This window comes from Stenella coeruleoalba (genome assembly GCF_951394435.1).
Source record: "Stenella coeruleoalba genome assembly, chromosome: 11".
Lineage (NCBI taxonomy): Eukaryota > Metazoa > Chordata > Mammalia > Artiodactyla > Delphinidae > Stenella > Stenella coeruleoalba.
In genome coordinates, this window is record NC_137157.1 from 75,233,048 (window position 1) to 75,247,033 (window position 13,986).

Sequence of the window (13,986 nt, forward strand, 5' to 3'; positions counted from 1 at the left end):
TGATTGGCAAAATCCCAAATTTGGGGGTAATGACATTTGTTAACCATCCACAAGTGTCTGCACTGCTTGGGAAGGAGGATAAAGTTTAAAATGACTCTTTTAAAAAAAATTCTCTCCTAGTGAAAAAATTAAAAATAATAGTTATGTTTCTAGTGAAAAGTAATTGATGTCTTATTTCTATTCATGCCTCTTTAATATTTTTTACATGTGGGAAATCCCAATTTACTTTCCAATGTTCCAGCCAATTGGCAATTTAACCAGTCTTTGAATGGCTTCCAGGTCCTTTCCATCTTGTGCTGAATCCCAGTGGTGTCTAAAAGAAATCATTCCCTTCTTGCTTGCATGTGCATCCTGTCCATTTTTCTGGGAACAATATTTTGTAAAACCAATGTAAGTGCAGGAATTCCTTGGCTGTCCAGTGGTTAGGACTCCATGCTTTCACTGCCAAGGGCCCGGGTTCAATCCCTGGTCAGGGAACTAAGATTCTGCAAGCGATGGGGCGTGGTCAAAACAAAATTCAATGTAAATACATGTCTTTAAATGTTAAAATGTGATGGAAAACAGACTGCCTGAGAGAAAATAAGACTGCAAATAAGACATACAGATGGCCAACAAACACATGAAAGGATGCTCAACGTCACTAATCATTAGAGAAATGAAAATCAAAACTACAATGAGGTATCACTTCACACCAGTCAGAATGGCCATCATCAAAATATCTACAAACAATAAATGCTGGAGAGGGTGTGGAGAAAAGCGAACGCTCTTGCACTGTTGGTGGGAATGTAAATTGATACGGCCACTATGGAGAACAGTGTGGAAGTTCCTTAAAAAACTAAAAATAGAACTACCATACGACCCAGCAATCCCACTACTGGGCATATACCCCGAAAAAACCATAATTCAAAAAGAGTCATGTACCACAATGTTCACTGCAGCTCTATTCACAATAGCCAGGACATGGAAGCAACCTAAGTGTCCATCGACAGAGGAATGGATAAAGATGTGGCACATATATACAATGGAATATTACTCAGCCATAAAAGGAAATGAAATTGAGTTATTTGTAGTGAGGTGGATAGACCTAGAGTCAGTCATACAGAGTGAAGTAAGTCAGAAAGAGGAAAACAAATAACGTATGCTAATACATATATATGGAATCTAAAAATATGTATAAATAAAAAGGTTATGAAGAACCTAGGAGCAGGACAGGAATAAAGATGCAGGCATAAAGAATGGACTTGAGGACATGGGGAGGGGGAAGGGTAAGCTGGGACGAAGTGAAAGAGTGGCATGGACTTATATATACTACCAAATGTAAAATAGATAGCTAGTGGGAAGCAGCCACATAGCACAGGGAGATCAGCTCAGTGCTTTGTGACCACCTAGAGGGGTGGGATAGGAAGGGTGGGAGGGAAATGCAAGAGGGAGGAGATATGGGAACATATATATATGTATAGCTGACTCACTTTGTTATAAAGCAGAAACTAACACACCACTGTAAAGCAATTATACTCCAATAAAGAAAAAAGTAGACTGCTAATAAGAAGAGTGAGCAAAAGAAGTCAAAAAAGAATGAGAAAAATCAAGGATTAAGTTAATTAAGGCTTGAAGTAAGAAGGATTACATGTATGCCTTAAGAAACTAAAATGCCATTAAAAACTACTATGTGTGGTAAATTTAAAATTGTTTTTTATCCTAAGAAACTTAGTGTCATCCTGGTGGTGATTTGGGATCCAAGACCTGCAGGGAAAAGATCAAAGGGAAAAGAATTATAATCTTGACATTTTAGACTCAAAGGAAGAGCCATCTTCAGTGCCTGAGGAGCCACAAAAGAAATTTGGTAGAACAGAGATTATGTTCTAATAATTCCTCTCACATTTTATGATTCAATCAAAAATATTTATAGAGGCACTTCTACTTCCACCAAGATGAAGCAACTGGTAGCAGACTTGTCTTTCCACTGTAAACAACTAGAAAACTAAACAAAAATGTGAAACAACTGGCTTTAGACCTGAGACAACAGACACTCCAGGACTTTGATCACTGAGAGAAGAGAATAAAATGAAGCAAGCCCTACAATCACCTCTGCTTTCTGCCTGTATACATTTTCCAGTCCACAGCATAGTGAGGGGGGTCCAACCAGAGAACAGCAGTTGTCACCAGGTAAAGAGAGAAAATTATTCAGGAAAGTTGAGAAAATATCATCACCAGTTGAGCAGTGAGAAAATGGAAATGTATAAAAGTTTGTGAATCATTTTGCTTTTATTTAACAAATTATAGCAGAAATTACAAATACATACATAGATGTATTGCAATAACAATGTCATTTTTGCTCATGGTGAATTCTAACATGCTTTCTGGAATGAGAGGTAAAAGCAAAGGTCATGTGGTTTTCATGCATGTGAATGTCACCCATTATGTATGTTGTGGAAAATTGTTCTAAAAATTATTTTAACGACTACAAAATATATCATCTTACAGATATATAGTAACAGTGATGTCTAAGAACAGGGCTTTGATTAGGTCATGAGGGCCTGTCCTCTGCTTTGAGAGTCCAAAGAAAGTGTGTGAAAGTCAGACACATATTAGTAATATCAATAACAATAACTATAGGAATAACACAACTGTCATTTATCAACTTTTATTATGTACAAAGCACTTATACAAGGTGGCATTTAATCTCCGTGACAACCCTGTGAGGTACATTAGCATCACTATTAATATTTTACAGTAAGGAAACTGAGACTTCTAAAGGTTAAGTGACTTGCCTATGATCATTGTAGAAGATCTGATCCCAAATCTGATTCCAGAGGTTAGACTTAGCCATTACACAGACTGCCTATCAAATCATGATAGGATGGCTGCTTAGGGAGCATGAAACTAGAACCAGGAGAGTGAAGTGAGTCAAATGAGAATTGAGATGTCAGTCAATATTCAGTGCAGGAAACAAACAACTCCAGGTATTTAAGACAAGGGATTTAATAAGGAATCATGACTGTTGGAAGGAACAAAGAGGTAGGAGTAAAGGGGCTGCCACTGGAGCTTCTGTGGTTCAGTAATAGGGGGATCAGAAAGCTGGAACTAGCAAACCATAGCTGCTTCTACTACTTCCATAACTGCCTCTCAGCACTAGACACCAGAACACTGAGTCTGGCCCCTACAGTCACGCTTTTCACCTCTTGACACATTTCCATGGCTTGTTTGCCAGCAGAAACAGCATCAGAAAGATGGCTTCAAAGAATAGACAATGGGGAAAGGATAATCTCTTTAATAAATGGTATTGGAAAACTGGACAGCCACATGCACAGGAACTAAACTGGACCACTATCTTACACCATACACAAAAATCAACTTAAAATGGATTAAAGACTTTTTTATGAATTAAAGCTCTATAAGGACAAGAGTCATCTGTCTTCCCCTCTGTTAAGTTCTCATGAACCTAATACAGGTCTAATACATATCTCTTGAGTGAAAAACTACTTAAAAATCTTATATGTTCTTTGTTGTCAGAAAGATCTGGATTCAAGTACTGATGTCTCTTCATCTGTGAACTAAATACAAATAATGAAATTTCTCTCAAGAGTTTTTGGTGAGAATTAAAAAATGCATGTAAAGCACTTACCACAAGGCCTAGTACATATCATTCAATGTTTGTTGTTATTATTGGTATATCATTATTATTATTCCTGCCCCTTTTACCTAACTCTACATTATGGATCAACTTGCCAGTCATCATCATGGATGTATTCCAAGTCAGAAGGCTATACCTCCCTGTCTTCCCTGGACAGTGGCTGAGTGAGCATTACCAAGGCTCTCCTTGTGGATCTTTTACTCTGTGCTCGCAAGGCTGCCCAATCGCTCATCTGAGTAGTACTGTAGGCTTATTTATATAGAGATATGCTTTAAATCTTCTATATCTTTAGTTTTATAAGATCAACTCCTGCTGCCTTATAAGTCAGTCAGTCACTTCAAACACCAAAACATTTTATATGAGGAAAATATGGCTTTAAACTACAGTTCTTTAATAACTGGTGAGCCTGAGCATTTTCTAAAATTATTTTATTGGCCACTGGGCTTTCTGTGTATGTGTGCTGTGATTTCCTTATTCATTTACCTATTAGAGTATTAGCCTTCTTCTCATTAATTACTAAGCACTCTTTACATATCTGAGATATGTTTAATAAGTTAGATGTTTCTTGTATGCATTATATTTTTATTTTTATCATTGTATTTTTTTACAAACATAAATTCTTAATCTCTTCATGTATGTTCCCACCATTATTTTTAATCTTAGAGAATTCTTTCCCACCTTAATATGAAATATGTATACTTTTTTTTTGTTTGCAGTACGCATGGCGTGCAGGATCTTAGTTCCCCGACAAAGGATCAAACCCATGCCCCCTGCAGAGGAAGCGCAGAGTCTTAACCACTGGACCTCCAGGGAAGTCCCAAAATAGGTATACTTTTGTTTCTGATTTTACTTAATATTTTATAACCATAATTTTAGTGGCTACAAAACATACCAGTAGGGTTTATGCTGTAATATAATTAATATAATTAATCAGTCCTCTATCTTTAGATATTTCATTTTCTCCCAACAGTTCACTATTAAAATAATAACCTGATTCAATCCTTGTGCCCATCCTCCTGTATTCCATATGATCAAGACCAAAATACATAAACATTCCATTATTCTTTAATATTTATTTATTTATTTATTTAATTTATTTATTTGGCCTTGCCAGATCTTAGTTGTGGCACGTGGGATCTTCATGGCCATATGTGGGATCTTCTTTGCAGCATGTGGGACCTTTTTTTAGTTGTGGCATGCAAACTCTTAGTTGCAGTCTGTGGGATCTAGTTCCCTGACCAGGGATTGAACCCTGGTCCCCTGTTGGGAGCACAGAGTCTTAGTCACTGGACTGCCAGGGAAGTCCCTCATTATTCTTTATACATGTTGCCATTTCAGTACTGTAGGACTAACCTACTAACCAGTTCTGTATGCCCATTCACCCTACCATTTTTTTTTTTTTTTTGTGGTATGTGGGCCTCTCACTGTTGTGGCCTCTCCCGTTGTGGAGCACAGGCTCTGGACACGCAGGTTCAGCGGCCATGGCTCACGGGCCCAGCCGCTCTGCGGCATGTGGGATCTTCCTGGACCGGGGCACGAACCCGTGTCCCCTGCATCGGCAGGCGGACTCTCAACCACTGCGCCACCAGGGAAGCCCCACCCTACTATTTTGACTATTAAAAACTCATATTAATATGGAGAATAAATTCATATCCAAGAATCCTCCAAAAAATATATTAAAAACTCCTAACTAATAAAATAAATTTGGATTAACTGTTTTCCAGGGTAGAAACTTTAGATAGAAATACCATATAATTTATTGTCAAAACAGCACACTTTTGAGAGTAAAAGGGACATATTAAGAATTAGTCTGAGGTGGCCAAGATGGCAGAGTAGGAAGACCTCCTCCTATGGGCACCCCAAAATTACAACTATTTACAGAGCAAGTATCAATGAGAACAACCTAAAGACTAGCAGGAACAAAATTTCCACACCTAAACACATAAAGAAGGAACCACAACAAGACAGGTAGGAAGGGCAGAGACATGGTATAGTTAAGACCCACACCCTCAGAGTAAGTGACTTACAAACGAGAGGATAATCACAAGTGCCTACGTTCTCCCTAAGGTGCAAGGGGTTCAGACTCCATATCAGGCTCCCCAACCTGGGGGTTTTGCACCAGGAGGATGAGCCCCCTGGGAAAGCTGGCTTTGAAGGCTGGAAGGTGGGGTGGGGGGCGCTAGATACAGGAGAGCTGGAGGGCTATAGAAAACAGAGACTCCATTTTTTTTCAATTTTTATTGGAGTATAGTTGATTTACAATGTTGTGTTAGTTTCAGGTGTACAGCAAAGTGAACCAGTTGCACATACACATATATCCACTCTCTCTCTTTTTCCTTTTTTTTAGATTCTTTTCCCACATAGGCCATTACAGAGTATTGAGTAGAGTTCCCTGTGCTATCAGAGACTCCACTCTTAAAGGCACACACAAAACCTCACATGAAATTCTCACACACTCAAGACCCAGCACAGAGGGAATAATTTGAAAAAGGATTAGATGATAGTTGATTAGATGATACAGAGGAACAGATCAGCAAACTGGAAGACAGAGTTGTGGAACTCATCCAAGCTGATGAGAAAAACTAAAAAAGATTTTTTAAAAAATAAGAACATGGGGCTTCCCTGGTGGCGCGGTGGTTGGGGGTCCACCTGCCGATGCAGGGGACACGGGTTCGTGCCCCGGTCCGGGAAGATCCCACATGCCGTGGAGCGGCTGGGCCCGTGAGCCATGGCCACTGAGCCTGCGCGTCTGGAGCCTGTGCTCCGCAACGGGAGAGGCCACAGCAGTGAGAGGCCCGCATAACGCAAAAAAATAAAAAATAAAAAAAAATAAGGACAGTTTAAGAGACCTCTGGGACAACATCAAGCATACTAATATTCACATTGTAAGGGTCAGAAGGAGAAGAGAAAAAGGGGCAGATAACTTACTTTAAGAAATATTAGCTGAAAACTTACTTAACCTGGGAAAGGAAACAGACATCCAGGTCTAGGAAGTACAGAAAGACTCATTTACAAAACAATTCCAGTTATAATTGCATTGAAAAGAATAAAATACTTAGGAATAAATCATATAAGACATTGAGAAAAGAAGTTGAAGATGACACAAAGAAATGGAAAGATAAACTGTGCTCATGGATTTGGAATAATTAATAGAGTTAAAATGACCCTACTACTCAAGGCAATCTACAGATTCAATGACATCCCTATCAAAATACCAATGGCATTTTTCACAGAACTAGAACAAATAATCCTGAAATTTGTATGGAAACACAAAAGACCCCCAGTAGTCAAAACAATATAGAGAAAGAAGAACAAAGCTGGAGGTATCATGCTCCTTGACTTCAAACTATTCTACAAAGCTACAGTAATCAAAACAGTATGATCCTGGCACAAAAACAGACACATAGATCAATGGAAAAGAATAGAGAGCCCAGAAATGAACCCACACTTAGACTGGCAATTAACCTACATCAAAGGAGGCAAGAAAATACAATGCAGAAAAGACAGCTTCTTCAATAAATGGGGTTGTGAAAACTGGACATCTACATGCAAAAGAATCAAATTGACTACTCTCTCCCACCATGCAGAAAAACACACTTAAAGTGGATTAAAGACTTAATGTAAAACCTGAAACCATAAAACTCCTGGAAGAAAACATAGGCTGTAAGCTCCCTGACATTGATCTTGGTGATGATTTTTTGGAAATGTCTCCTCAGGCAAGGGAAACAAAAGCACAAATAAACAAATGGGACTAAATCAAACTAAAAAGCTTTTGCACAGTAAAGGAAACTAAATTAAAAGGCTGCCTACTAAATGGGAGAAGATATTTGCAAACCATATATCTGATAAGAGGTTAATATCCAAAATTATACAACTCAACATTAAAAAAAAACTTGATTAAAAAATGGGAAAAGGACATGAATAGACATTTTTTCAAAGAAAACATACAGATGGCCAGTAAACACATGAAAAGATGCTCAACATCACTAATCATCAGGGAAATGCAAAACAAAACCACAGTGAGATATCACCTCACATCTGTCAGAATGGCTATTATCCAAAAGACAAGAAATAACAAGTGTTGGTGAGGATGTGGAGAAAAAGGAACACTTGTACACTGTTGGTGGGAATGTAAGTTGGTGCAACCACTATGGAAAACAGCATGGAAGTTTCTAAAAAAATTTAAAATTGTACTATCATATGATCCAAGAATTCCACTCCTGGGTATTTTTCCGAATAAAAGGAAAACAGTAATTCAAAAAGATATACCCACCCCTATGTTCATTGCAGCACTATTTACAATAGCCAACATTTGGAAGCAACCTAAGTACACATTGATAGATGAATGGATAAAGAAACTGTGGAATGTGTGTGTGTGTGTGTGTGTGTGTATGTGTGTGTGTGTGTGTGTGTGATGGAATCTTAAAAAAGAATAAAATCTTGCCATTTGCAACAACATGGATGGACCTAGAAGGTATTATGCTAAGTGAAATAAATCAGACAAAGACAAATACCATATGATTTCACTTTTATGTGGAATCTAAAAAAACAAGGGAACAAATATAACAAACAGAAACAGACTCACATAGAAAACAAACAAGTAGTTGGCAGAGGAGAGGGGAGTGGGGGATGAATGAAACAGGTGAGGGAAATTAAGAGGTGCAAAATTCCATTTACAAAATAAATGAGTCACAGGGATGAAACGTACAGTGTGAGGAATATAGTCAATAATGTTGTAATAACTTTGTATGGTAACAAATGGTAACTAGACTTATTGTGGTGATAATTTTGAAATGTATAGACATATCAAATCACTATGTTGTGCACCAGGAACTAACACAGTGTTGTAGGTCAATTGTACTTCAATAAGAAAGAGAGAGAAAGAGAAAGAATTAGGCTGAGACAAGAGGCCTCTAAACCAGGGCTTATGGTCACCTACTTACAGGATGCATTCTCAAGTGTGTAGTATAAAGTAATAATTAGGAGTTCATAGGGAAGGTGTCTCAATTAGTGTATGTATTTGGTCACAATCTGACACCAACAAAAGTGTCCCTGATTCCCGCTACCTTAAATCTTCCTTAAACTCCATGCTTGGAGAAAAGTTTCATAAAATGCATAATGAAGAGGGGCATGGGTACTCAAGATTTCCTCTGGTTTCAGAAAAAATAGCTCTGAGCATATAGAGGAGTCATTCTCATTTGCCTTCTCTGTTAGTGAGACCCTTCCAGTTTGATTTCTCATCCATGGACAGCTCTGAATGAGATCACTGTGGACTAAAACTAAACATTTCTGCAAATATGATCCATGTTTCATTGGTTAATTGTCACTTTCTAAATCTTCATTTTTCAAATGTTATCATAAAACAATTTGACTCTAATTACAGCCGTGTAGACATTGACTTAAACTTGCTTCTACTCCTTCAGTAAATCAATAGGGGAGGAGATAGGTGAACACACTTTTGACGTCCTCTCTTGTGTGGCAGCTTAAATAATGAAGATAAAGTTAAGAAACAATAAACTAGAACTTTGACTAATCTAATAGCAAACAGGCATCTCATAATTTTAGAGCTGGATGGGATTTTAGAGATAACCTACTCTAGCCCTTTTATCTGTAAAATGAGGACACTAAGGCCTATAGTGTTAAGTGGCTTATCTAAGGAGTACAACTAGTGGAGGCTGAGCTGAGACAACTGCCCAGTTCTATGGCTCCTAGTCCTTTGTACCACAAATCAGAACCACGTTTTCCTGTTGTTCTGAGGATAAAGGAAGTGATGTTTGACTTTTCTGTTTGAGACAAGTAAATGTAAGGTATTTGTTCTCATTATAGAATAGTTAGAAGATGTTTCTTGACTTGCTTCTTATTCGATAATTGGCCATAGTGCTTACACAGAAGCACATAAAGCCTATACGGAAGACACTAAAAAGAAAAATACAAAAATAGATTGAATCAAAATGGAAATGCTCTACAAAACATAGACTGATTGCTTATTGTATTACTTCTTCTCTCATGGAGACATAAATTCAGTTGGCCATGATGGAAAGACAATGATGAGTTGATTGTCTCATTTGTACACTATGTCAAAGAGACAGAAAATTACTAAGGTAAATTGAGAAATAGGAAAATTCAAAAATTATCTTGCCTGAAGACATTATTTTTTTGCACTAATCTTTTCAAAATACAATCAAAACTGGTGTCTCCAAGATTCCATCACATTGTCAAACAAATAAGTAGCTCCCGTGGCTTGACAATAACCCCTGAAGCATGATCCTATGAAACAAAATGTTGGTGTGGACTGCACCAGCTATCACCAAACTCAGAGCAGAAAAGAAGGTGTTGGGGAAAGAGTTACTTTAGGAAAAAAAATTCAATGCTGCAATATTGAAGGAAGACATAACTGCAGAGCGAAAGGGGAAGAACAGTTTGAATTCTTTGGCCCAGGATCCCTTTAACTCTACATCACTCTTCCACAAGGGGTGTCCTTCTCTTGTCATATTCTCCACAATGCTTCTCTCCCATAGCCCCATCCTAACTTGCATGTTCCTGGAACAATAACCTTGGAGTCATTCCCTCTCTCTGCTCCAAGGCCTAGGGGTGGAAAAGGACCCTGGGTCAGAAAAAGGAAGTTGGTGAAGAATAGGACCACTCAGCGAAACATAACTTCATAAGCGATTTCATCTCCACTAGGGCTGGGATCTTTCTTTGGTTGAATGTGTCTGAGACATTAGAACAGTGCCTGATTCATTGAATACTTTTAATAAAAATTTGTTAAGTGAATGAACAAACTTCTGAGTCCTTAACAACTAGAATGGTGGAAAATCGCTTCTCCATCATCATTGGGCTTCTTTCTCTCCCCTTCCAGGTTTTCATCAAAATTTGATCATCCTTCATGAGTCCTAGGAAATAATAATCTCCAACCTATTCTGATCACTCTAGCCATCTTTGTTGGTCAAGCCCACGGCAGTTCTCTGACGCCTCCAGTTAGTGCTGAGGCACTACCCTGTCTCAAATGGAGCAGGGGCATCTTTGGTGAGGCCAGGAACCCCAGGCCTGAGGTACATCAGGACCATCTCCTTGAGGCCAGGCAGCATTGCATAGCTCCTCTTGCAAACAGGGCCAACAACCCAGGCTCTCCTGCCCAGGATTAGGGCCCTCCTTAACAAGGAGAATCCTGTCACTTTCTCCAAGCTTATTTCCTCAAACTTTAGCCTGTCCCTAGGTTTTTGACTTTTGGAAATAAAAGCCACAAAAATTCCAGACTTATTCTGCATTCCTCCCTGACTTCCCCCAGGCACTGACACATGGAACTTTCTGTCAGCTTAAATGGATAGAATAGAAAGGGGAAAATGAAGGATTAAAAAAAAAAAAAACATAAATGTCTCAAAATATTATCCAGCCACATCGGTATGGGATCAGGTGCATATACTTAAAGCAACTGTGAACCCTATAGGTTATTCCACTGACTACAAAAGTAGCATAACAAAGAATGAACACCTGTTTGTGTCCTTTAAACTCCAGTACAGAAAGAAAATTCACATTTAGTAACAGGTTTTTGGGGGGTTTGTTTTTTGGTCTAATATGCTCCTGCAACCAACAGCTTCAAAGAACTAATCTCTTCTGAAAAATGTTTGGATGTTAAGATGACCACCAACTCAAAAAGCATCAGAGCCACTTCAATAAAAGGATGTAGACTAGGTTTCAAGGCACTTGATCTGCATAAATTTATACTTTTAACCAAATTTAATGGACTTTCTTGTGAGAAGGGTGAGCAATATTAATTTCACATTTTAATATATTTTAGGGACATGAAAACTTGGATAGTGAAAACATCCCACCTAATGCAAAGGAAACTTCCTAGAAGGAATTTGTTTGGAATGAAATGGGAAGGGTTGGCTTACAGGTAAGGGTGGACAGGGTGGGAGGATTCTTTAGGATTTATGGTGTTTCAAGAATATTTGCAACAGTGAAGCCATGAGAGAAGATGAAATTATGAGGCAGACTGACATTAATTATTATACAAAGGCTCAAAACCAGCCTTTAGAAATTATTTTTTTCTTTTCTCAGGTAGTAGGAAATAGAAATATCATGGAAATACTTTATCTGGAAGGAAGGCCATCACTAAATACAATTTCTATTCCTTATTCCTAGCCACTTCTTTCTGCATCCTATGGTACCACTTATGTTCCAGAACAAACGTATACTTGCAGTCTCCAGGAGAAAAAAGGAAACACAAGTAAGAACAATATTTTATAGTAATTATAATGATCAGAATTCCTCATCCTCCTTTCTGCTGTCATTTTGCTGTGACCTTTAGATAAGCTCATATTTCAGCCCCAGGCAGATCTCTGCTATAGTCTGAATATGTACCATGTTACAGATAAACACTTCAGAATTAAGTAGGAGTGCCTAACTTTAAACTGTAGGGCATAACTTGTGAGAGGCCAGTTAAAACACTATTAATCTTTACTCTTTTTATGCTTTTTAAATGCTATTATATTTATAATTGTTTACATTTTGAAAATCAAACCATATAAAATATAGATTCCTTCAAAATGAATATTTATATGGTGTTTTGTTTCAGGAAAGAGTAATTATGAAATACATGTCCCCCTAATTCAAGGTTAGCTAACCTCAAGTTATCAGAGTTGAGATAAACCATATTTTCTAAAATACATTTTAACATTGTTCATTCACTTTTGAAGCCAAAAAACCCAGCAAGAATCAACTTGTGCCCCTTTACTTACCCCAGGCTCAAATCAAGTTCCAGCGTCATAAAATTTCAGCCATGTATATAATTCCAAAGATTTTAAAGTCCCACCTTCTTCAGTTGCTTCCATTTTTTAGACAAAGCTGCACTCTTCCTATTACACCAAGACAAATTATTAAAAGGAAATAACTTGCTGTTATTGAGCCACTGTCAAGTCTCACATAGCACCTGTTCTGATATTACCTTCTGTACCAGAGTTCACTACCGGTTCATGAAATACAACTAAATTTAAGAAGACACCAAGTAGAACTCAAATCTATAAAGACCTTATAATAAATTCTAATGTCAGATAAAATTTTTCTATTTTTCATTGTACACAGAAGTTCTTCTCCATTAAGCACAGGCAATCAAGGTATGGTGAAACAGGTAGAGTTCTATAAGAAGTATGATCTCCTGAAGTGACTAAGTAACTAAACCACAATATGAAGTCATAGATTCTGGTATAAAATTACTAACATACCTGTAAAAGTCACAGATAGTTACTTGTCATATTAACCAGAAACCTCAAGAATGAAAGATACTCCTTTGAAAATGTTCAAATCTTCCTGTGTGTTAGGTACTAAATAGGAAGCACCATCTGCTGTGTGCTCAGGAGAATTTCCTGCTACACATACTGAAATATGTCCCTGATCAAAGTGGTGTGAAACAAGACTGCAGCTAAACTGGTTATGATGGCAAATTTTAAGATATTTTGAATAGCAACATGAGAGTTAGAACATGCCCTGCTTAGTTCCTTCAGGACCAGAAGGAACTGTAAATATTTTTTAATCTAGCATCTTTTAAACTGAGGCAAGAAGATAATGATAGACATTCAATGAATTACATTCAATGCAGTTTAAAATATCACTTTAATTGACAGAATGAAAATATAAATACAAAACCTTGTTGCAAGAGGCTGTCTTTTACAAATAAACTTTTTTTTAAAGAAATGTTTCTTCCTTCAAATGTTCATTTTCTGGAGGAAAATATTGCTGTGTCTTCATTTTCATTATCAAGATTCAGTTTGGCTCTTGCTGATATTAAATTAAATCATTCAGTTTATGTGCTTTGGGGAAAAAAAATTACGGGATTTGGGATACAAATACATAGCCTGATGAATAAGTATCTAAAATTCCTACTGAAGTTACTGTTTGGCAATGAGAAACTCACTGATAATCACATATACAAAGAAACTAATTTTTTAAAATAATATTTCATTCTGTTAAGTCACTTTATAATGTTAAGAAATGGAAAAGATCCTTTAGGGAACAGTTTGGAGCATGGCCCAGATGCCGGCTTCAGGACCAATGCACTTAATCTCCCAGCCGCTGAGAGTACTGGTTGCCGATGACTCACAGCGGGGCATTCCACATTTAAGGACAGGTCAATAACAGGGTACAAAGGCATGCCCCCTTGCCTCTAATCAGGATGACTCTGAAAGGAAATCCCAGCTCCAGAGCCCCCTATGGAGTTGCCTGAAGCCTCTATTGCAAAAGTGTTCATAGAGCAACCCCTCCCTCTGCCCAACCCTGCTTCCATCACTTCTGTACAGATGTCGTTTCCAAGGGCACACCCCAATAATTCTGCACACAAATCTCCCACTCGAGTC